Source organism: Drosophila simulans, chromosome X (assembly GCF_016746395.2).
Source record: "Drosophila simulans strain w501 chromosome X, Prin_Dsim_3.1, whole genome shotgun sequence".
Classification (NCBI taxonomy): Eukaryota; Metazoa; Arthropoda; class Insecta; order Diptera; family Drosophilidae; genus Drosophila; species Drosophila simulans.
The window spans coordinates 1,384,852-1,408,293 of NC_052525.2; the positions used below are offsets into that span (position 1 = coordinate 1,384,852).

Genomic DNA, 23,442 nt, shown 5'->3' on the forward strand with positions numbered 1-23,442 from the left:
CGCGTAGGCATAACAATTTATTGTTTATAAAAAATCCACGAAAAAGGGGCGAGCCAAATAAGGCAAATAGACAGCAGCAGAGCGCCGGCCAAATTGCTGCACTTGTGCTGTGCTGTCGGCCAGTCGCGTTAACGTTAATATAATCCAAAAGTATAGATAAACACCCCACACACACACACACACACACAGGGCCAGTTGAGAGTTTTTCGATGTCGGCTCATTGGAATCCTTTGTGCGGCTCCAATCCAGAGTGCCCTTTCCGCTAATGCCCAAAATCAAATGCGCACACACGTAGGCTACGGGTGTTGTGGCCGCCCAGTGGGCGTGCCCCCTCCCCCCTCCGGCGGGCGATGGTGTGGGTGGGCTGGACTGAGCTTGGCTTGGCCTGGCTGATCTGGGGAAATGCGAGTGGGAGTGGCACTTAGCCGAAATACGCACTTGGCACCCACACTTTTTCCAGCTCTTTTCCGCCTGCATGTCATTTTCATAATATGCGCGCATGTATTGATGCATGTACCAAGCGGCGTATGTGTAATTTGTCCAGCAACCGCCCATCCGCCCACTCCGCGCCCACTGCCACCCACTCGCCGTGCTGAGCGCAGAAAACAAGCAAAACAAAAAGTGAAAACAACGCAAAACAAGGCGAAAAAAAAATGATGTCAGTGGAGAAAACGAGCAAAACAAACGAAATAAAACGAAACGAAACGAAAGGCAAAAAGAGGAAAAATGAACCAAATAAATTGCACGTGCGTGTGTGCGTGCGATTAACAAAAATGCATTGGCCTTATGGCGGACGGTATATCCGCTGGATGCACCCACTTCCACTCCCACTTCCGCTACCGCCCCCTCTGACCACCCCTCCCCCCCTCCCACTTGTCAGCTGCATTTGCATTTTATTTTCGTGCGTGCAGCGCTGTCCGTGTGTGTGTGTGTGTGTAGGGCCATGTACTGAGTTTTGGTAATTTTTTTTATATTATTAAGCCTTTTTTATTTTTTTGTGATGTGTATTTATTTTTTGACTTTTTTCGTTTTGTTTCCCTGCGAGTCCTTTTTATGCGTACATTATGTATTACCACACACTCACACACAGATGAGCGGGGAGAGTGAAACATGTCGTTGATGTTAATGTGATATTTGGGCGCTGTTGCATTACCGTTATTTCGGTACATAGACAACCGCCCATCCCATCCCCACACCCATAGACCGAAATTCCCCCCCAATTCCAGGGACCAAAGCCTATGTGTTTTTTTCGCGGCTGCCCCTCCTATTTTCATCATTTTTTCGATGGTTCGGGGGTAAAAAAATGTTTTTCACGCAATTTTCCAGTCGCTAACGGCAATTTGGACATCAGCACGAAAATATTGGATTGCGTGGAGTGGATGGATGCATAAATGCCTGATCTGCAATTTATTTCCGAGTACGTGCTTAACCAAAGATCCAGGACATCATGGAGGATATGCAAGGACTCAGCCAAGTCCTAGCTCCCGATCGCCTAGGAATCTGATTTGCTGCTCAGTGCAATCTATACATATTATAAATATGCCAATCACCTCGCGTGGGAAATATGCCATATTGTATTACAAATCATATACTATACCCTGTTTGCCTCTGCAGGCGATTCACATTCATGTGGCTCAACAGGTGGCTAGCTCAGTGGCTCGCTGCCCCAACGCCCCCCCTGCCCGCTGACTTCTAGCCGCACTAGCTAAACTAACATAGATGGCTAACTACAGCCTCCTACAGTGCCTACAAATGTGTGCAGTTGCATGCTGAACACACACACACACATACGAGCTCGCTAGGCCTATTAAGTAAACATATTACGTGGCCCACTCCACTCCACGCACACTCACACCCACGCTCGCACCCACACACTCACTCACACGGCGGCCCAGCACCCCAGTTATCCTGCTCACACTCACGCGCCAAAAGCGGCGCCCGAAAGCAGGCAGCAAAAAATGCACAAACTGCAGCGCGCGTGCATGTGTTAGTGGCCGCGTTTGCATATGCATGTGCATCTGTGATGTGTGCATGTGTATGTATACGTGTAGTAGCAAACGCCTAACCGTGCGGCTGTGAGAGTGCGCGCGTGTGTCGGCGGATTTTAGCGCATTTTTATATAATTTCCACTTTGTTGCCTCGTGTGCACACTCATTTATTTTGGTTGTTTTGTCCTCTTTTTTTTCTCCTTTTTCCTCTTTTTTATTTTGTTTTTTTTTATTTCGCGCTGCCACACGCCACGACCTTGCCGCACCTCACCCGCCTACTGCCAGCATTAACTGCGCTGCACTTTTCCGCTGCAGCAGCAGCAGTTGCAGCGGCAGCGCTGCACTTGCAGTGGCATTTTTATAATATTTGGCCTTTTATTTTTTTAGTTTTTTTAGCATTTTTTGTACGTTCTTTTTTTGCCATCCCAGCGCCGCACAAAAAACGCCCATAACTGGAATCGGCTCGCCGGACTGGCCGGACTGCATGCTGCATGTGCTGCATGTGTTGCATGCGTGTGCGTGCATCCTTTTTTCGGTTTTCGGGGGTTGTTTTGTTCACGAGGACACGCACACACGCACAACGCACTGGCAATTTAAAAAATAGGGGAATGCAACGCTCTGCGCTGCGCTCGTGTCTTCGTCGTTCGGTTCGATTTGCGTTGACTTATTTTTTAATTTTATTGGCGCCACGGCCGCCGTCGACGTCGCTGCCGGCTCCGCTGCCGCTGCCAGTGGCCAGTGTCCAGTGGGTGGGACGGAGGGTGGCGCAAGTGCATCGCACTGCAGCTGCGGCGGCAGTTGCATTCAATGTCAGTGCATCGGGCATCCGCCGGCCGGCTCTCGATGCGAACAGGCCTACAAGCTGCAAAATGGGAGTTGCGAAATGGAAAATGGAAAATGGGAAACGGGAGTCGGGAGCTCGGGTTTTGGCTTTGGTTTTGTTTTGTGTTGCCTACTTTTTGTGCGCGTGCATTTATTTTCGACGCTCTAGTCTTTTTTGCTCTGCTCTGCTTTGATTTCTTTTTTTTCTGGTTACACTTTCTCGCGCTTTTCCTTTTTCCTTTTTTTTTTATATATTTTTTTTTTTGTTTTGTTTTGTTGCTTTTTTGGCCAGTGTCCGGCATGCGTGCGGCCGAAAGTGCGTGTGCCAGAGCGAGTTGGCTGCAGTGCTGCGCTGGTGCTTTGGATGCTGCTGCATTTGCATCCTGCCAGTCGTGTCCTTTACCCGCCTCAAGCACCGCCCCGCCCTCACCACCCGACCACCACCCCATCGGCAGCGGTGATTCCTTTTTTTTTTTGCACTTTTTGGCACTTTTCCATTATGTGCTTCGTTTTGCGTGACTGCGACTTTTTGATAGGCCTACACATGCGTCGCTTATTTTGGGGGGATTTGAAAGGTTTGCCTATGTACGTGCAACGTTGCAGCTGCAAGTGGCAGGCAGAAGGGTGATACATGGAGTGGCGTGCCGACTGTCCAACGGGGCTGGCTGGCTGGGCCACCAGTGCGTATACGTAATGCGATGTACATTTTTATTTGGTTTTGTTCTCTTTTTTGGAGTCTAGGCATAGCTGCACCCGTGTGTGTGATTGTTTTGCGGGCGTGTGTATGTGGTGTCCTTAACTAAATAAATATAATGAGTTGGACAGTGGGACGAAAGCAATTGGCGAAGTGTATCCCAGCAGTGGTTGGTGGTAGGTGAAGTGGTTTGAAATAGAGCCTGCTGATTTAGAGACAATCTAAAATAGATATTCACGAGCCCACTCCTTACAAATATAACACTCTGCCACAATAGACAATTGACTTACGACGGATAGTTCGGGAATACTAAGCACATTTATACGAAAACGAAGTCCAGATTAATTGCCGCCTTTGTTTCACTGTACAATTGCATCCCGCTGGGGGAAAAAAGGATTGGGGTTGGCTGGATGTTAGCCAAAAGAAAATAAAAACGAAAATCATCGAACTTTTTTCCATTTGAAATTGCATTTTTGTTAGTTTTTCCTTTTTTGCCTATATATTTTATATAAATATCTATGTGGAGTCGCTGCTGCATTCCCTGCACGCATATTTGGCATGTGTGTGTGTATGTGTGTATATCTGTGTTGGTGGCACTGCAACTGCAATTGCAACTGCAACTGCAACTGGTGTTTGTGCATTATTTCTATATAAGCGAATATAATATAAAAAGACTGTGCATTCGCGGATTTCTTTTATTTTTTTTTCGCTTTTTTTCCCTTTTTTGCCGAGTTACGCAGCAGCGACGCCGGCGTCAGCGGCGACAGAGCCTCATAGGCCGAAAAAGGACGAAAGCGTCGCTCATTTGCCACGCATCTGTGTCCGTGTGTCCGTATGCCTGTGTGTGCGTGGGGCGCAGGGGGGAAGAGGAGAAGGGCTGGGACGGGCAGGGCGCACACATATTTTTGTAGGGTTTCGATTGCATTTTTTCATTTTTTAGCTCCTTTTTTCCGATTGCATGTGCATGTGCCTGTGCCTGTGCATGTGTGTGTGCCGTGTATTTGGATTACGCTTTGTAGCTCGTCCCGCGCCCTTTCCCTTCGACTCCAACACCCTCCCCAACCCACCTCCTTTCACCCTTACCCCCTTCAATCGTATCATCGCACATGCAGTGCCCAGTTTTTGGTTTTATTTTTTTCAGTTTTTTATGTCCGTGTGTGTGTTTTTTTGTGAGCGATTTTTGCATTTTTGCACTTTGTTTTGGGCAGATTTTTATTTTTCGGCGACCAGTCCCGGCCTGTCCGACAGAGACGGCACTAGCGGGCGAGAGTGAGACAGGGCGATGGAGCAGGAGCAGCAGCAGGAGCTTGACCAGGTCCGGCTGAGCCTGAAGTAGGGGTAGTCAGAAGTCGGCTCCGCTCAGGTCAGCCGTATGTGCGTGTGTGTGTGTGTGTGGCCTGGAGAAATGGTGGCCACCGCTGCTGCTGCTGCTTCTGCTGCTGATGACGACGATGATGATGACGATGATGGCGATGGCGATGGTGATGATGATGATGATGTTGGCTCATTACGAGCTGCCTGCATATTATGTGCAGGCCAGCAGTGCATCGGCTCAGAAGCGACTTTGCCGTTGCCGTTGGAGCATTGACAACTGCAGGCCGCCACACACACACACGCACACGCACACGCACACACACTATATGTGTATAATATATATGTAATGCAGCAACATTGAGGACATCAGCGCCAAATTCTGAAGCCTCAGCCTCAGTCTCAGCCTCAGCCTGCGACGACTGCGACAGCGACGCTGATCTCAAAAACACATTTTCTGGGCAACATTATTTTTCGTATAGTTCGGAACCATTTAGATGAACATCAGTTAGCTATCGGATTGGACGTGCGACGTTCCAAAGAGCCAACCAGAACCATAACCATAACCAGAATCAGAATCACAACCAGAGCCAGCCCAAGCAAATCAAATCAAAACCAAGTCAGCCAAGCCAAGCTGACTGAACAGCCAGCCCCAGTTCGCCTTAGTTTCGCCCTGTTCATTGACAGTACAGCCAAAGTTCAAAAGTTCAGTGCAAGTGAAGACGACAGGACATAGGCACCAACAGGACACCTTCAACAGTGCCAGTGCAATGCCAGAAACAGTCCGCCGCAGCCTGAAAAGGAGCGAGCAACGTGGATCCATCATCATGTCCTCCAACAAACCGCCTTTTTTGTTCGAGTGCTGAGAAACTGTTTTTTTCAAGTGAATAATAAAGAAAAGCCGCTGCCAAGTGACGACTAATCAGCAATTAAACTGAACTAAGATCGCAACCATACCAAGCCATACCAATCCGAATAATCCGACCCAATACAGAACAAACTGAGAACCAAGTGCGTGAGTGCCAGTTGAATCCATCGCATCTGCATGCCACGCTTGCAGCCACAGGACACGCAAGGTAAGTAGGCTCCCAGCTTGCGCTTTCCTCATCTACCCACCACCAACTTGCTTCTGTCAGGCGTCAGAAATTACAAAGTTATAACAACAATAAGCAGGGAAAGCAAAACATTCACTTTATCATTTTTAACACTCGGCCACGTCGGCCAATGCGAAAAAAAGGAGCCTGCTTCCGTTTTTTCTCCTGCTCTTATACCGGCACGGATGCAAAGGATGTTGCCATAAAAAAAAGCATGCAGCCACTAAAACGGCGCTTAGCACACACTGCCACCTTCCCCTCCGCCCGTGCTCAATGCAATCCTTATGCACCCACGCCCACAGCCACACTCACACCCACCTACACATCCTAGTGTACTCCATCCTGCCACGAGGCGCAGACACAGCCAGGACCAGGACACGCACACATGCAGCCAGCGAGGGGTGCCACAAAAAAGTGCAAACAAGGACAGAGTCAACAAAGTTTGCCTGCCGGGCTGTGCGGCGAGGGTCCTGAAAAGGGCGGCAGTGTCCAGGAGTCAATTGCACAACAATAGCTTGGGTCCTCATCCCTGCTCCCTGCTCCCTGCTCCCTACTCACTACTCCCTACTCCCTACTCCCTACTCCCCACTCCCCACTTCTAATTGCACATCCCATGTGTGGTTGGACGTGGCAGTTTGGCGGCTGAAGCAGGGCAACCACTAATGTCAGCTATTTAATTTCAATTTGCGCGATGCGCTCTAAATCGCTCCTTATTAATTAGCCGCGAATGTAATGAAATTCAAGCGAGAAACAACAAGGCCACATCCCCTACCACGTACACACTTTGCCTAGCTTTGAATTTAAGATCACAGTTAGCAATCATTATGGACCCCGGAATTTGATCTCAGCTAACCTCGCTATGAATCACTTCTATGCCTGAGTTAATGCATTAAATAGTGTGATTAATATCGAGTTTACATATATGTGTTTCACAATTACCTCATTTGACGTTGAAAAAGAAAAATGACATGATCAAATACCCGACAAAGAAATAATATAAGAAATATTAATATTTTGCTTAAGGTTAATATATATATTGGGGTAACTATTTAGATGTTTGCTTCTCGTTTACTTCTTATTCATCAAGATTTACAATTTTCCTGGTACATTGAAATAAGTTAAGCACTTACCAATACATTATACATATGTGCATGTACGATCATCGGTGACTAGACTAAGGATATGTAACTAACATTACGGCTGTCGAGTGCAACAATTGGTGGACTTTCATGGGCCCTCATCCATGAACAATATATATATATGTATATATACCGAGTTCAAAGTCGCGCACTGTGTGTTGTGTGAAATTTCACTTCCTACTTCTACTGTTTGCCACCAATCCCCTTCCTCAACGCCCGATTCCAACAAAGATTCCAACCGATCTCCATCTCCATTGCGATCGGGCGAATTCCAGTGAAAAATTCACGCAGTCTCTCGAATGGGGACTGCAATTTTTTGTTTTTAGGCAAAGAGCAACCAGTTCAATGACCCAACCAAAGCCAAAACCAAAACCAAACAACAAAACACATCTCGCTCTCTGGTACACACACACACACACACACACATGGGCACAAAAGGCTGAATCCAAACAAAAGCCCAAAAAACCGAAAGCAAAACCAAAACCAAAACAAACAACAACAAAAGCTGCACTAAAAGCCTCCAGATTCTTAATGTATATGTGGCAGTTTTTGTGTGTGTGTGAGTGTGTGCGATCGGGTGTAGAAATGCGTTGCAGTTGCCAAAAAATGAGCAAACGACCGAAGGAGAACAAGCTCACATGCAACGATGACGACGTTTGAGTAAGAAATCCAAAAACCCGAAACGAATTCACACACACGCACGCACACACACACACAGACACACACGGCAGTTGCGAAAAATATCAAATAGCAAATTACACATGCGAGCGTAGAAAGCAACTTGAAAAATGCCAGAAGCCCGGAAAGGGCAGAAGATCGGGACGCAAAGTGCTTCCAATCCAAGCTCAGTAGATGGACGAGTGCAGCCCCCAGGATCGGCTAATCTGTAGTGCTCCTTCGTTCAACCAGTTCCACTTTGCGACGAGCAGAGCAGTTCAGCTGCTGCCCAGGGAACAGATGGCGCCGAGATTGGAGGACTGTCATTAAAGCAATTATCAAGTATACGCCACATGGGCCAGTCCTTCTTGGCCGACGCCATTAGAAGTCAGCTACCGAAGAAGGGTTGTCCCTATTCCCGATTCCCCATTCCCTATTCCCGATCCCCAATCTGCTCTGTCATAACTGCTCAAACGGACAAGTATTCTTCGATGCAAATGCAAAATAATGCAACGAACCTTGTATCCGGTTAGACTAGAATTTCGGGTATTAAATGACACAGCATACGGGCAGGGGAAGGCCAAACTAAACTGGCGAAACTGTTTCCATACGGCGAATGAAACGCAGTATAAAACATATAGTATGTGGCTCGATATGGTCATGTATATGCCTATATGCCTATATGGTGTGTACACATGTTCGTATATAGCAAACGCCTACGAAAAAATGCGCAACTGCATAGGCCAGGGAGCGGAGACCGTGCGGGCGGGGGCAGGCGGGGGAAGACTCGGCAAGAGCGGCACTTGTACGCCTTCATACCCACACCCTTGCAGTGGCCATCGCATGAGTGTGTGTGAGTGCATAGGTGTGTGTGTGTGCGACTGACTATTCAGTTTGTGCGCTACAAAAGTCAAAAACAACAACGGCGAATTCTGTGTGTTTTTTTGGCAGTCATTGACCCCCGACCAACGACTCGAGCGAACGATCATGGCCAAGGCAGAGCGGCAGAGGATCAGCAGAGGGCCGGCAGAGGAGCGGCAGGGGCGATGTAGAAAGATAGCAAACAAGTTAAACAGAGAGTATGAGTATGAGTATGAGTGTGTGTGTGTGTGTGTGTGGACGTGGGTATGCACATGCACATATAAATTCGCATGCCGTGCTGGTGATCTCACTAAGCAGCGACGACGGCAGCGACGATTGCTGTTCTGCGCTCTCCGTTCTGCACAGTCCCCATTCTACATTCTGCACTCTCATTTCTCAATTCTCCATTTTCCATTCTCCACTCCACGCTCTCCGCTCCACACTTTCTTCGTGCGAAGCTTTCCGGCGGTACAGGGCGCTTAGATGCGTCGGAGCATTGACTTGGCCAAAAGCAATGATTCACGACCCCCAAATCGAACTGGTGGTCATCACACGATCATGATGGTGTCGAGGCTGCGGGCGTTGACTTCGGCTCTCTGCCAATGACTCTCCGCCTATGACTCGCCGGCAATATTAGAAGTTCGCAACGCTCCGATTCGCTTCCCTTCTCCTCCCCTCTCGCACCGAGCAGGCCCATCCAATCCAATCCAATTCAGGCTGATAAGCGCAGTTCAGTGATCGCTGAACGCTAAATTTAGTATCTCGTGCACACGAGCAATGCGGTCCCTTTATCACACTCTCTCTCCAATGAGGGAGAGAGATAGATAGAGAGAGAGGGAAAGTGAGTGAGAGAGAGAGATGGAGCCTGGCCAAATCATCGGCTATGGAAGCGCCTCTACTTTCTCCATCTTCCCGTCCTGCCACCGGGAATGACAATCGGGAGGAGCACTCCTCCGCAGCGAAGCTATCAATCATTTGGCCCGACTCCCGCCGCTGCCAAGTGACTGGGGAAAATTTTAATGAAAAGCATGCCCTGCCCCGTCAACGGCAAGGAACAACGTCAAATCCAAATAATATTAAAAAAAGGAACTAGAAGATATTGCCGAACAGCCCCCCTCCTTCCAATCAGCCCCCGTCCACTTCCTGTTTATTCCATTCCACCACTTATCAAAGCCAGCGTCGTTATAGAAATTTTTAAACATGTTTGAACTACACACACGCACAGTAAAGCACAGTACAGCACAGCACGGCAGACATCCTTCTTGCTTTCTTATTTGTGTAACTCTATTCATCATTTCGTCCTTTGGAGGATATCGGCGAAGGGGAGGGGGGAGGGGGTGGAGCTAACCAGAAGCGGCAAAAAAGAAATTTCCAGAAGTGAAAAGTGCTTACAAAGATTTCTGCTACATCTGCACTGTCTCCTGCCCGCCATCCTTTTGATACTAGCACACACACACACACACTCACACACACACACCTAAGACACTCACCCACAGAGACAGGCGGGAAGGAAAGGAAAGGAAAGGAGCGACGAGGAAAAGTGGGAAAACTGCCTCGTATGTAAGTACGAAATTCTAAAAAAGGCGAACAAAAAATAAAAATATTAATCCTTAGCTTAAACATTTGCCAACGTCGACTCCGCCATCTTCTTGTCGCTTGTCGCTGTCTTCGTATGGCCTTCCCCTTCTCCTTCTCCTTCGCCTTCGCCTGCGTCTTCGTCTTCGTCCTTGTTCACCGACCACCCACCGCCTTTCTTCGTGCGGCGCACACATCGCGGCACCAGCCTCTAATACAGCAATCCTCTATTTACTACTATTTCACATTTTCCCGCCACTCCCCCTTATTATTGATTGTGTTATTATTATGCCAAGGCAGCAAAGTCGACTGCGATCGACGATGCCTTTGTGATTTAAGCTCGTGGAGCGGGACAAATGGGGTCCACGGGGTAGGGGCAGGAGCTGGGGCGGGGGGCAGAATGAAAAATGTAATGTACCAAAAAAAAAAAAACAAAAAATCGAAATCGGAAAAGTAGGGCCAACAACTACAGCGCAGACTATTTACCCGCAGCAGCTGCAATGGGCGTAGAATCTTTGGATTAGAGGGATAATATTACATATGTATGTAGAATTGCCGAAATCAGTTGCGAATCAAAAGCAACGGCTTTTTAGGAGGAAGAACATACATAGTTTAACCGGGCCAGAGCAATTATTAATACCCAAGTACATAAAACAGTTTTAAGTCGGAACGAAAAAAATTATTGAGAATATTATTTTGCGGGCGATTTGTGCGTTCTCGTGGGAAACTGGGCTAAACCCCCTGCCACGCCTCTGTCCATGGCAGCTTCTAATCCACCCAAGGAGCGTCCCAGCAGATGAGGGGCAGAGGCGTTGGCAGCGACTGAGGCAGAATCTCGACTGCGTACTTGCCGCCGCTGCCTTCGTATCGTTTTTATTCAAATTCATAATCGCAAAATTTTTATATTCTACTTATGCTCAAAAGACGCGCATGTATTGCTCCTTGCCTCTCTCTCTCTCTGTCTGTGTGTGTGTGTGTGTGTGTGTCGCGGAGTGGGCGGAAAGTGGGCGGGGGACTAGTGCTTGGCTTTGTGCCGGGCCTACAATACAGTGACTGCCACCCACCTTTCACCGCCCACAGCCCCTTGTCTCGAACCTCCCCCACTGTAATCGGAAACTTTCCTCTTTCTTTACATTTTTCATCTTTTTACTTTTCCCATTTTTTCCTCGTGCTTTCATTTTGGTTGTGCCAAAAATACAACAACAAAGGCGGGTAGTGCGACGAGGGGAGGGGGTGGGGAGGGGCTACGAGGTTGAGAACGGAATGAATGAATAATAAAAACGAAGCACTCGATGGCGTAGAATTTGAATAGAAGCTTAGTTTTTCGCTTATACAACAAAAACTTTCTTTTTTCGGGGTTGTTTCCAATTTTTTTCTACTTTGCGCGTACAGCGGCGGGAGCGGGATGGCCGGGGAAGGGGGGCAGGGGTGAGGGGAGGCGGTTTGAGGAGTGAGCGGTTTCTGCTGGTGGTGGGCGGTTTGGGGTGGCGCGGCTTCAAGGGGAAGACATCGACATCGACATCGACATCGAAGCTGTGTGCACAGCCTTTCGAGAAGAGGGAAAGAAAAGCGTTTTGTAAAAGGGAAACGCTCACTCTCGCGCACACACACACACACACAGACACACACATAGAAAACGTAGACGCAAGGCGGCAGAAGAAAAACTGAAAAGTTTATAATTACTTATTTTTTGATGAATTGGGTAAATATTAAAAAGGGAGCGCACAAAAGAAAACCGAACCGAACCGAATTCCACTGAACTGAAACTTGGGGCGGCAGGCAGCAGCCAAAAAGGTAATAGAGAGTGCTTAAAAAGAAATACGACTACATTAAAAATTATCGATCGATTTGCCGCTTTTTTTATTCGCCCTCCCCTCCCCCCTCCCCTTTCACAATCCCATTCGAGAATCTAAATTCAATGGGCGACGCAGAAGGAGGAAGCGGGCTTAGAACGCGTTCGCAACCCCATCAGCCTCTAATTTGCAGTCTCTAGTCTCTAGCGGATGGCGGATTAGGGGCTGCAGTGCCCCCGGGAAATGCAGCCGGCTGCCGACTGAGCACTTTATTGCCTAATTGCTTTAACGGCCGGCCGCCAATCGGGATGTGGGCGTGGCCGGGGACGAGAGACGCGACGCGCCTCCAACTTCATTTGCGCAATTAATTTATTATAAATAATTCAATCGGCTGTGCGGAGTATCTTCCTCCTTGGGCCACCACACCACTGGAACTCGAACCCGGACCAGACATCCTTATTAACTTTTATTGAATTGAAATTTCTTGATTTGCCAAAGACACCACCACTCCGACCCCCCCTGCACTCATCCACCCCTGCGTTTTTTGTACTGCTACTCCCAAATAGGCTCCCAACTAGACGCCCAACTAGCCATGTCTGCATCGTAACTAAAACGGTTTAGAAGCAGCCACTAGTGCCGTGGCCAGGCATTACGACTTAATCCGCGCCTCGCCGGCAATCCCATCAAAGAAACGCCCCTCAAGTGGCCCATCTCAACTGCTCAACTGCACAACTCTGAGCGCTGCAAAGTTTACCAACTATGAGGCTGGTGGGCAAATGCCAGCGCTCACATTATCAAAGGCGGTCGGATCTGGTCTGGTATGGTCTGGCTTGGCTTGCGTTGGTTTGGTTTGGGCTGGCTTCAATCCAATCCTCACAAGCGTCGCCCCCAACGACCGGAGTAGGCAAGCCCCACTCACCCGCGCTACCCTAAACTCAAGACTCGGCTTTCTTAGCGCCGGAAAATTTGCGGAATTTATAAAATTTTCATAGTTACAACTTTCTTTATGCAGAGTGCGCAGGGTGGAGGGGGGTGGGGGGACCGCGGGAGGAGCATCAAGTTAATGTGCAGTCAAGCCGAGCAGAGCTCCCCCCCACGCATCACAAGCAACGAGCTGCTTCTTCTATTTTGCAGTTTAGTTTCAAATACATGGCCTGCCTCCTTCCTCCTCCTTCCCCTTTTTTTTTTTGCAATACTTTGTGCCTGCTCTTTTCTATGCAGTAAACTTTTCATTATTATTATTATTTTTGGTTGCCGTCGCTCTCTCTCTCCGTCTTTCTCTATTTTTGCTTGTGTATTTTTCGGGACGCCCTACAGGGGGCGCCTCTCATTACGTTTTCGCCGAGTTGGCTAGAGAGGGAGAGGGGAGAGCAGCGCAAGAAGCCCCCATCGACCCCCTTTCAGAACCCTAAGCGACCTTCCGACCAAAACCCCAATCTCCGCGTTCTGAAGACAAACAGACGCAAACTTTTCAGGCAGTGGGCGAACGTCGGTGGGTGGTGGCTGTTGGGGAAGGATAGGCGGCGGATTGTGGAGGGGGTCGGGGAGGTGCTGTGCAAGAGCAAGGACAGACGAAGGAGCGCAAGAACGAAAAGGAAAACGCGAAAAAGAAAATGTTCGCGCGAGAAATGTTAAAAAATATTTTTATAGCTCCGCGAATGTTAGAATAGTGTTTGTGGGGGAATGGTGGGCGGGCGGGGGGTTTCTCGGGGTTTGTTGTGCGGAATAGGCCACCCAACAAGCCAACCAACCAGGCAGAGCACTACCCCCCACACCCCCCTCAGGCAACATCCGCCCTCGCAGTCGTTGTCGTCGTCGTTGTTGTTAGTCAAATGGGGTGTTGATTGAACGGTTGCGCTGCCGGGCTACCGGCCTGTCCCACAGCCCAACAACAACATCCCACTACTGGGCCCCACTACCAACAGCAGGAAGCTCCCCTCTCCCACAACACCCTCCCACCACTCTTGCATTTATTTTATTCCTTTCGCCTTGCTTTGCGTTTAGACACAAAATTTACAACACGCCCACACGACGAGAGCAGCCAAGTTGCAAAGTATTACTTGAACATATATAAAAAGATTGGCAATTGCGGGGGCCAACCCAAGCCAGCCCCAACGCAGCCCCTTAGAGGAGAGCACATTGAGCTGAGATTTCCGCTAAATGGAATTGATGGAATGATGGAATGCCACGCCAAAGACAGAAGATGCAAATTGCGATTTGGGTTCGTGAATAGAAAGGAGTCTGATTTAGCGTAACTGTATTCTTAGCCCACGTCTAATACTAATATTTGTCACAGCCAGCCGATAAGACGGATAACGAACTCTTGGGGTCGAAGTGGGGGATAACCTCGTGGCCTTGGCTGCGGAATCAGCCCCTTTACGCAGCCGGCCAGATAAACCGACATCAAGGTTGCCTTATCTTTAGCTCGACAATTCTGGGCGAGCGCAATTAGAAGAATAAGCCTATCTGACCTGATTGAATTACGCGCAGTGGGGCTCCTCCTCCATTCCTCCAAATCCTCCATATTCGCTCCATATTCAAATCCGCCAGTGTGATCCTCTTTGGCTTGGGGGCGCTGCCTCCGGTTAGCCTGCAAGGATAAATCGAACAAATTGCATTTGTAATAAATTCAGGCATGCCATCCATATCCATTGCCATAGCCATATTGTCTATGCCAAAGCCAGTTAGGGCCGCAATTGGGTTTTTGTCTAAATACCAAACCGAAAATGGAGCGCAGGGCGCGAGCGAAACCAAAAGCAAACCGAGTGCAATGAATTGCACACATGCGAGCGAGCGAGCGAGCTGCGCTCCTCCTGCAAACTAAATACGACTTATAAAAAATAATAAATACATAAATTACTTGCAAAAAGCGAGAAAAACGCCGAAATTAAGCCAACAAAGCGGCACGAATCGAGTGAGCGACTGCCGGATTGGGGGCTTCGATTTGGAAGTACCTCGGAATAGCGCGGTTGGCCAACGTGGAAAAGTCGTGAATCACCGAGGGATTGCAGGGTAGGCAAATGAAATTAAAACACTGGCAACAACAAACAGTGCAAATTATAGTTAGCATCAGTTTTGGCTGGTGGCCAGGACCTCCTAATCCCCCCCCCCCCCTGCCACCCCGCTCCGCCCGGAGCCAGCTCGTTTAAACGTTTGTTTGGCTGCACTGCGGCAGCCGTGTTACACATCGCGTATACGTGATACGTGTTCCCGAAGCGCTTGAAATTTATTCGCCTGCCACTGTTACTGCCCCTTCCGACGCCACTGTCATTGTGTCCGCTTGATTATATTATATCCAATATGCCATGCCCAGTTAGAAGGTCCTGCCTCATTTGATTTTCATCCTGGCAACTGGTAATGGATCATAGTTAGATTGTTTCAAAGTTTCGGTAAGCGCCAGGAATACGCACTCCGATGTGGGCATCACACAATGAGATCGATAATCCGATAATCCGGGCAAGGGTATTGCGCCTGCCAAGGAACGAGGAGTCCGGATATGGTTGGCTTTTTTGTCCTCGCCGTACGCTCTGCACACGAGTATATGTATACTCGGCGAAATTGTAGCCGGCGCTTTTTCGTTTTTCGTCAAAATTATTAGTAATTTTTTCTACTTGGCTGCCTCCACTTCCGCGGACACAGGCAGGAAGGGGGCGTGGCTGGCAGGCGGGGCCGTCGGCAGCATTTTAAATATAATTATAATATAATTTGGCGCGGTATTTTTTCGTTCTACCCCCCGAACCCGACCGCGAACCCTCGCCACTCCACCACTCCGCATTACCGCTCCACATAATGTTATCCTTGCGCGTGAGTGTGTTTGTATCTATCTTTCTTTTTTTCCTTATCCGCCACACTATGTGTACTATATGTGGCTTTCGGTGGGCGGGATGGGCGCTATGGGCGGTTAGGGGCGGGGTCACTGCATTGTTAATGCAATTTCGCTTTTGTTGTCGCTATATGTTTTTTTTTGCTTTTGTATTAAAATAATTATACATTTTTTCCACTCATTTCGTTCGTTTGCACTTGTATCTGTATCTTTGTATTGCTTTGTTATATCCCAGCGCGCGCGCGTGTGTGTGTGTATGTGTGTGTGTGAGAGAGTGAGTGTGTGTGCCTGGACATGTGTGTAAATTGTAGAAAGTCAGTTTTGATAGTTTTTTGCTATTGTTTGAAAGCCGCTGCCATTTCTCATTTTGCTTTTTAATGCTGCTGCATCTTCTTCCTGCGGCGCATTTGAGCTTGTAATTTTCCGTGCAAAGTTTAGCAGGTTGTTTGGGGTTGAGCGGCATTAATGGATCCCGTGCCCCAGCCTAAGACAAGTGCTGGAAGGGGGAGGGGGATGGGGTGTGTGTGTGTGCTGGTAGCGCCGGCGAGGCGCTTTATTGCATTTTCGTGTTCAACGTTCGAGAGCAGCAAAGTTTTTCAATTAAAAATCAAACGTATATGGCATAAAACTATATGTACATACAATATACCGACTGGCCGTAATTGTTATTGACAATCGTGTTGAGTCAGCAGCCCTCGAAGTTATTAATTAGAGCTTATGCAATGCAGGGCCACAGCTTCCCAGGATCTCAGCCTCTCAGCTTACCAGTCGAATGCTTCCGGGTAGCATCTTTCTCAGTCCTGCAACAGGTGCCGTGACCCAGAGAAAGCCAAGCCACCCATTTCCGTCTTTGCAGCTCCTTTGAGTGGGCCAAGGCCCAAGGACGTTGCGTGGCCACCGCGAAGGAGTTTGTCGGAAGACAGACACCCAGACCCCCAAACCCCCGAACCACCAACGCCCAGACACTCAGACCGACAGACAATGGGAGCACGAACGCGGACACAGACACGCCAGGAGGATGGTGGGTGAGTGGAGAGTGTTGGCTGTTGGGTGGTGGGCGGTGCAGATGGAAGGGGACCACGACCAGGACCAGAAGCAGCAGCAGGAGCAGTAGGAGCATGAGCAAGACCAAGACCAAGGCCAGCCATTGAAATTAAAATCCACACTGTCCATGCCAACTCTCAAGTGTTTGTCGTTTTTTCGCTCTCGTGGCTGTTGTTTTTTCCCAAGGTCTGCTGATGCTGCCACGACTGCCACGGCTGCCATGGACTTTTAACTTCCGGCTTTTCCATCACACCTCACTCCTGGCCAGCACCCACCACCCACTAGCCTGTGGCCTTGCCTGGCAACCGAGCCGAGTTGAGATGGCTCAAGACTTGACCTTGCAGCAGTAGCAGCAGCAGCAGCTGCCATCTTGGGGGGGGGGGGGGGGGGGGGGGGCAGACTGGAAGGTGCGGAGGGGCGCCACCCACCCACCGTCTGTCTACCTGTCTGTTTGACAAACACACGCGTCTCACCGCTGTGGGTGTGTGTATGTGTGTACGGTGGGTGAGCAGTGATAATCCGCATAAAATTACAGGAGCAGAGTCAAGGACGAAGGACGCAGGACGACAGACAAAGGGGAAGCAGGCAGGCAGTGCCCAACACACGCACAAGGCGACGACAACGACAGCGACAAAGGCGAAAGCAAGGCCAAGGTCGTTTCACACCCACACACACACCCTCACACCCTCACACCCATACACACACACTCACATGGCAATTGACCAAGCAAGTGAAGTCGACGCCCTCGTGCTTGTTGTTGCTGTCGTCATGGCATGTGACTCACTTTCACTTCGTCTTGGCCAAAAAAAAGAAGAAAAAAAGAAGAAAATAAAGAAGATAAAGGAAAAGGCGAGCTGCTTCAACCTTACGCCCCCTCCCCCCTTCCCATCCGCAGATAGCACAAATGAACGTCCTGTCTGTGTGTCTGTGCTCCTCTGCCACTGTGTGTGGGTGTGTCACCCAGCCAGGAGCATATGTGATGCCCGAAAAAAGCACACACTCACACTCACACTCCATGTAGTATCCTTGCCTCGCCTCGGCTTCGCCGGCTCCCCTGATTCTTGTGTCCATATGTGTGTGGCAGTGTGTTCCTTAAGTTTTTATGGCTTGCTGACTACTACTTCCGGTATCCGGCAAGCGGCGTGTCCGGGGTCTGCAATGAATATATTAACACACTCACCCAGTCACACACACACACAGGCACAAACACTAACAGACAGACAGTTAGGCAGACAGAGCGAGGGGAACGGAACGGAACGGAAAGGAAAGGGCATGCCAGACAACGTCTTTTGCCGTGTCCTTGACGTCCGGCATCAAAATACACATGCGGACCGACAGCCGGCCGACAGTCTCCATTTCTCAGCCACTCCCACGGCGAGGCCACTTCAGCCACGCCCGCTGCCCGCCCCCTGTTAGCATTGTTGCGCCCGGAGGTATGCAACAAGTTGCCCGGCACAGCTCAACGGGCCCAAATCAACAAATTATCACACATTGCCTGTCTGCCGCGTCCCCCTTGCCACACATCCCCTTCAACACAATCCCCCCCTTCCCCCTACCAGTTGCCAGTTGAACTTCGATAATATGGAAATTTTCATCATTTTCTACCCCGAATGAAAAGCGTCGCCCATTTGGCCGCAGACACAGACAAGTTGTTGTGGCACTAGGCACACCACACACACACACACATGGCGCGGCTGAAAGACAACGACGAGCCGGCAGACAATGTTGACAAGCAAACAAAGCAGAGAGTAAGTGAAAATAAATGGAAATATAGATGGAAATGGAAAAAGTCGAATTCCCGAGTCCGAGTCCGAATCCGAATCCTGATTCAGATCCCAATCCCAATCTAACCCGACCAACCGACCCACATGTGTGTGTTTGGTGGTGTCGTATAACCCTTGACCCCTGCCCTTCCAACTCGAGTGGAAGGGACGTTCGAGACAGGACAGGACGGGACACACATGACAGGACGGGACAGCTCAGCACAGGCCATAACCAGTTAACCAGTTGGGTCGTCATGAGCGCTATCACTTATTGGGGCGTCAAGTCAAACGGGTTTCCAGCCATGTACATATCTCGCTAAGTGTTTCGTCAAAGATTTCCACATACGTTATGCTTTACGTTGGCATTCGAGGTTGGGGTTGGGCAATTCCATTTCCAATTCCGGTTTGGGCAGGGGTTGCAAGGTCAGGGGTTAGGCAAAGGGTTAGGCTCATTTACATGGCCCACTGCTCGTGAGGATTGCGGCTGGCTTGATTTGCATTTGCCGGCAACGGGATATGTTACGAGGTCGGTGAACAGGGGTCAGGGGTCAGCCCACACCACACCACACCACACACACACACGCAACCCCCGGCGGCGGATAATAGGTTATAAAATGCCGATTATTTTGTCGCTTTTGAATCGCTCACTTTTGGGACAAAAAACAACACGATTGGTGGGCGGGGCAGGGGTTAACCATGTTGCTCGAGAGGTTATGAAATCGCATGTGAGTGTGTTGACTTGTGGCTTATGGTAATTCCGGGGTCGGGGTCAGGGTTCAGGGTTCAGGGGTCTCTCCTTGTCTAATGGTCTAATGGTGAAAGTAATCAGTGGGAGGGTTGTTAACGGGGCAGGTCAATTAGTAGTGAGTAGTGAGCATGTGTGTGAGTGTGTGTCAGCAAAATGGCGACTGTCCGGAGTAAAGATTTCCGTTGCTCCGCCTTTGCAAAGGCCTTACCCCCTTTGCCACCGCCCACGACCACCCGCCTCGTGGTGCCCTTTGCGCTCATGTTAATTAGTAGCGCCTCCAAAAATGCTTTCCACATGCGGAGGGGCGCAGTGGCGGGGGGTGTGCTCAGTTTAAAAGAAAAAGTTTTAAATTAATTATTAGAAAAAGCATCAGCTGCGGCGGAGGCGGGAGGTGGGGTGCAGCCAGAGGATGCGGTGGAGCTGCCACATGAGCTCCGCAAAGCTTCAGCGGCAGCACGAGGGTTAAGACATACACACATGCCAGTGTGTGTGTCTGGGTGTGTTGCGTGTGGGTGTGTGTGTGTGCGTCACCTCCCTAGGCAATTTCCGCTGCCAAATTGAAAAATTACGCGAGCGCAAAGTTTCGCTGCTGCTGTTTCTGTCGCTGCTTTGATTTGCTCTCCCGCTCGCGCTGTCAGGGACACAGCCCTTCTACCCACTACCCACTACCCACTACCCACCCATTCACCCCACCCCCACTGCCAGTTGCACCCCTTGCCGCCGAAAAGCAGCACCATAGTCTCCGCTCACTACTTAAGCGGCGCAGCAAAACATTTTTACATTTTATACGCTCATTACATAATTTCAAAGTACATGTGCGGAATTTTAGAAAGCCGAAAGGAGAAGCAGCAGAGCAAGATGAAACCTCGGCTTTTCCTCTTTTTTTCGGTTCGGTTCGGGGCCTTGAGAGACGTCCGTAAAACCCCCACCAGAGCCCCCCCCCCAGCCCGACAGAGCAACAAAAGAGAAAAGACAGCTATCGAACACACACATACACATGCACACACTCGCACACACGCACACACATAGCCACACACAAACGCAGCTCACGCAGGAAAAACGAGAAAAACGCTAATGAAAATTAAAATGAAAAATTGCAAACGACGTGTGGCATAAGACTTGGGTGGAGGAGGGTGGTGAGGGCTGGGGGTGGTAGCAGAAAGGGGGTGCCACCCACACATCCGCACACTTGCATACATTAGACACAATCATCGCTGTGTGCGTGTGTGTACTTTCCTCACGCATTTCTCCATCGCCGACGCTGACAGCGAAAACAGAAAAAGTAGAAACAAATTTTCCATTTTTACTTGCTTGCCACCCCCAACCCCCAACCCCCTACCCCATCCCTTCATTCGGGAAATTGTACTTAGCGCTGGGGGTGGGGGTGTGGGTGTTTGGATGGGTGGATGGGTGGATGGGTGTTAGCGTTTGCCATTAGCATACACTACTCACATTTTATAATGCGTGCGTGTGTGTGAGTGAGTGACTGTTGTGTGTTCATTTCATTACACGGTACATAATGGATGTGCCCTTCTCCCTGTGTGTGTGTGTGAAGGTGTCTGTGTGTGCGGCACTAAACTACCCTTTGCCTAATTTTTAATCTCGAGCGTTGCCAGGCGCAGCGGCAACAGCGACAACAGCGACTAATGTCGCCAGTATCTGCTCGGGGAGGGGGGTGGTGTTCAGCTCCTCTGCTGCGGGAGGCCTTGACGTCATCTAAGCTAGTTTTGGGCCATTTGCCATCCGGCGCATACATATACATGCTAATACATACGTATGTAAGTAAGTAGGTGTGTATGTACGTAGGTATGCAAAGAACTTTTTTATCCCTTTGGCCGTACAATTAAAAATGTAAATCAGTCGCCCCTCTGTCGCAGCCGAAGTCGCCGTCGCAGTCGACGCCGCTGCCTCTGCCAGCGCTGCTGTCGTTTTTTTAATTCTTTTAACTTTTTCCGACATTTTTCGGCGGCTGCTTTTGCGAGTGGGTGGTGTTTAGTTGGGTGGCGTTGCTGCCAACCCATCCACTACACACCCCCCACCAGCCCATTGCCCATTGCTCATTGATGTAAATATTATATTTATTTATTTCGCGGCGAGTCCTAGACGAATCTCGCGCAGCAGCACCCGATTAGGAATACTTTGCCACTGCCTGCTCCCCTAATCTATTATTAAAAATGTTAACTGAAAGCGCTCCCCGCATAACCGTATAAATATAGAAGGCGAGCCAGAGCCACAGCTACAGCTACAGCCGCATAGAGCCGCACAAAGCCAGGACTCAGGACTCACGGCACAAAGGGCGGCAGTTTGGGACGGGGCGGCGCGGGGCGGTGCGGCAACGAACATTAATACATATTTATTGTTGGTACAAGCAATTTAGCGAAAAGAAATCCAAATTATATCATAACTTTGTGTAGTGCGCCATCTGGGGTTTAGTTGCCTGCCACATCCCCGTTCCCGAGTCCCCGTATCCCCGGATCCTTGGATCCTTGCTACGCCTACAACAATGCCAGGCAGCCTGGGCGGAAGGCGGTAGCGGCAGCAGCAGCTGAAAATGATACTGAATCTGAGACTGGAGTCCCGAGCTGTGTGGAGCTGTGGAGCATAGACACCAGACTCCAGACTCCAGAGGAGCAGGAGCAGGAGCATGAGGGGTGCGAGTGCTCTAGAGGAACAGGAGCCGCAGTCAGAGCAATAATTCTATGCCGACGCCATTGTAGCCACGTTAAAGATGTTGCCACACATTTTTGTAGCGTTCTCCGTTCTCCGTTCTCTGCTCACCATTCACCATTCTCAGCTCTCGGTTGTCGGTTCTCTGTTTTGTTTTGGCCTTTTCCCCCCGCGAGTCCTTGGCCACCTTTTTTTCGTACTCATCGGAGCAAGAGGAGCTGGCATTGTAACAATGAAAACAATTACAACAACAATTGCGAATAAACATGCAAAAAGCAAAGTAGAAGATGAAGTAGCTGCGGCGGCGGAGGAGCTGGTTGGAGGCTGAAGACGAAGGACGAAGGACCTTCGCGGGAGAGCGAGACCATCCGAATGAGAATGAAATGTTTTCTAATAAATTTTGCTTTATGTGCGCGGTGCGGCGAGGCTGGCAAAGGAGGCAAAGGAGCCTGTTGAGGAACAGGAGAAAAGGGAATAAATAAAAATAAAGTTTTATATTCATGTACCCCCGCTCAGCACCCCCACTCACACACACACATACTCAGGGAAAGAGACAGAGAATTGCCACCCAATTGCCATTAATATGGCGGCTGCCTAACATTCATTTGTGTGTGTGTGTGCGTGTGTGTGTAAGTGTCTCTAATGCCAAGTTGCCGTTTATTTTAACTTTGCTACAAACTTTAGAGGCAGCCCACAGTAGTCCCAGTTGGCTCTGTACCACTGTACCCCTGCCACCTGCACCCCCGCACCAACGTGCCGCCACCAACTAAGTCGAAATAACTTTTTCAGCCATTTTGGTGCTTTTTTTTTTTTTACTATTTCAGCCACATTTTTGCACTTTGTTTTTCTGTTTTTTCTCATTGAGTTTCTCTTGTTTTCCAGGTTTTTCTCTTTTTTGGGTTTCTGTTTTGTTGTTGCCCGAACCCACTCTCTCTTCGCTTTTCCCTATTTTTTATTTATTTTATTTTTTTGTTAATTTTTTAACGCATTTTGCGTGGGCCGCGTTTACTTAGTTAGTCCGAAAAAGGGAGAGAAACGAGAGGAGCGAGGGAGAGGAAAAGTCGCGGATTGCGACAGCTCCAAAATGCGGCGACAAAGGTAAAAGGATTTTTGTGTAAGTTAGACGCGGGGATGATGGGCGCACAAAAAAAGAAAAAAAAAGAAAGCCAAAATAATAAAAAACGAAATAAATTAAATGGTTGTGTCAACATCAACAGACTCCAGCAATTGCCGCTGTGTGTATGTGTGTGTGTGTGCGCGAACCGGGTTAGGGATTACATAGTCTGGGATCATCGATCGGTGCATGGAAGTCTATGAGTAGCTAGATCCTATGTATACTTAAATCAATCGCTTTTAGTTGCTTGGGCATCTCGGCCCACATTTTCCGGATCCCCAGATGGCGACACTATGCTATGCACTATGCAAGATCTGGCTTTGTGCCCCTCTTCTGTTCGGTCTAACTT

The 23,442-nt window shown here is 49.2% G+C and overlaps 2 protein-coding genes across 9 annotated transcripts in view; one reads left to right on the plus strand and one right to left on the minus strand.

Annotated features, from left to right (window-relative positions):
• LOC6724873 (mucin-5AC) overlaps nucleotides 1-23,442 on the minus strand; it is a 94,583-nt gene that overhangs the window by 45,460 nt on the left and 25,681 nt on the right. For all 4 annotated transcript variants that reach the window (XM_039297142.2, XM_039297141.2, XM_039297140.2 and 1 more), the window contains exon 3: nucleotides 14,406-14,524. The gene's annotated coding sequence lies outside the window, so the exon portion shown is untranslated. The remainder of the gene's footprint in view (nucleotides 1-14,405; nucleotides 14,525-23,442) is intronic.
• LOC27206379 (broad-complex core protein) overlaps nucleotides 5,080-23,442 on the plus strand; it is an 80,655-nt gene continuing 62,292 nt past the window's right edge. The window contains exon 1 of one of the 5 annotated variants that reach the window (XM_039297151.2): nucleotides 5,080-5,891. The gene's annotated coding sequence lies outside the window, so the exon portion shown is untranslated. The remainder of the gene's footprint in view (nucleotides 5,892-23,442) is intronic. The other 4 variants (XM_039297152.2, XM_039297154.2, XM_039297153.2 and 1 more) reach the window with 4 other exon arrangements.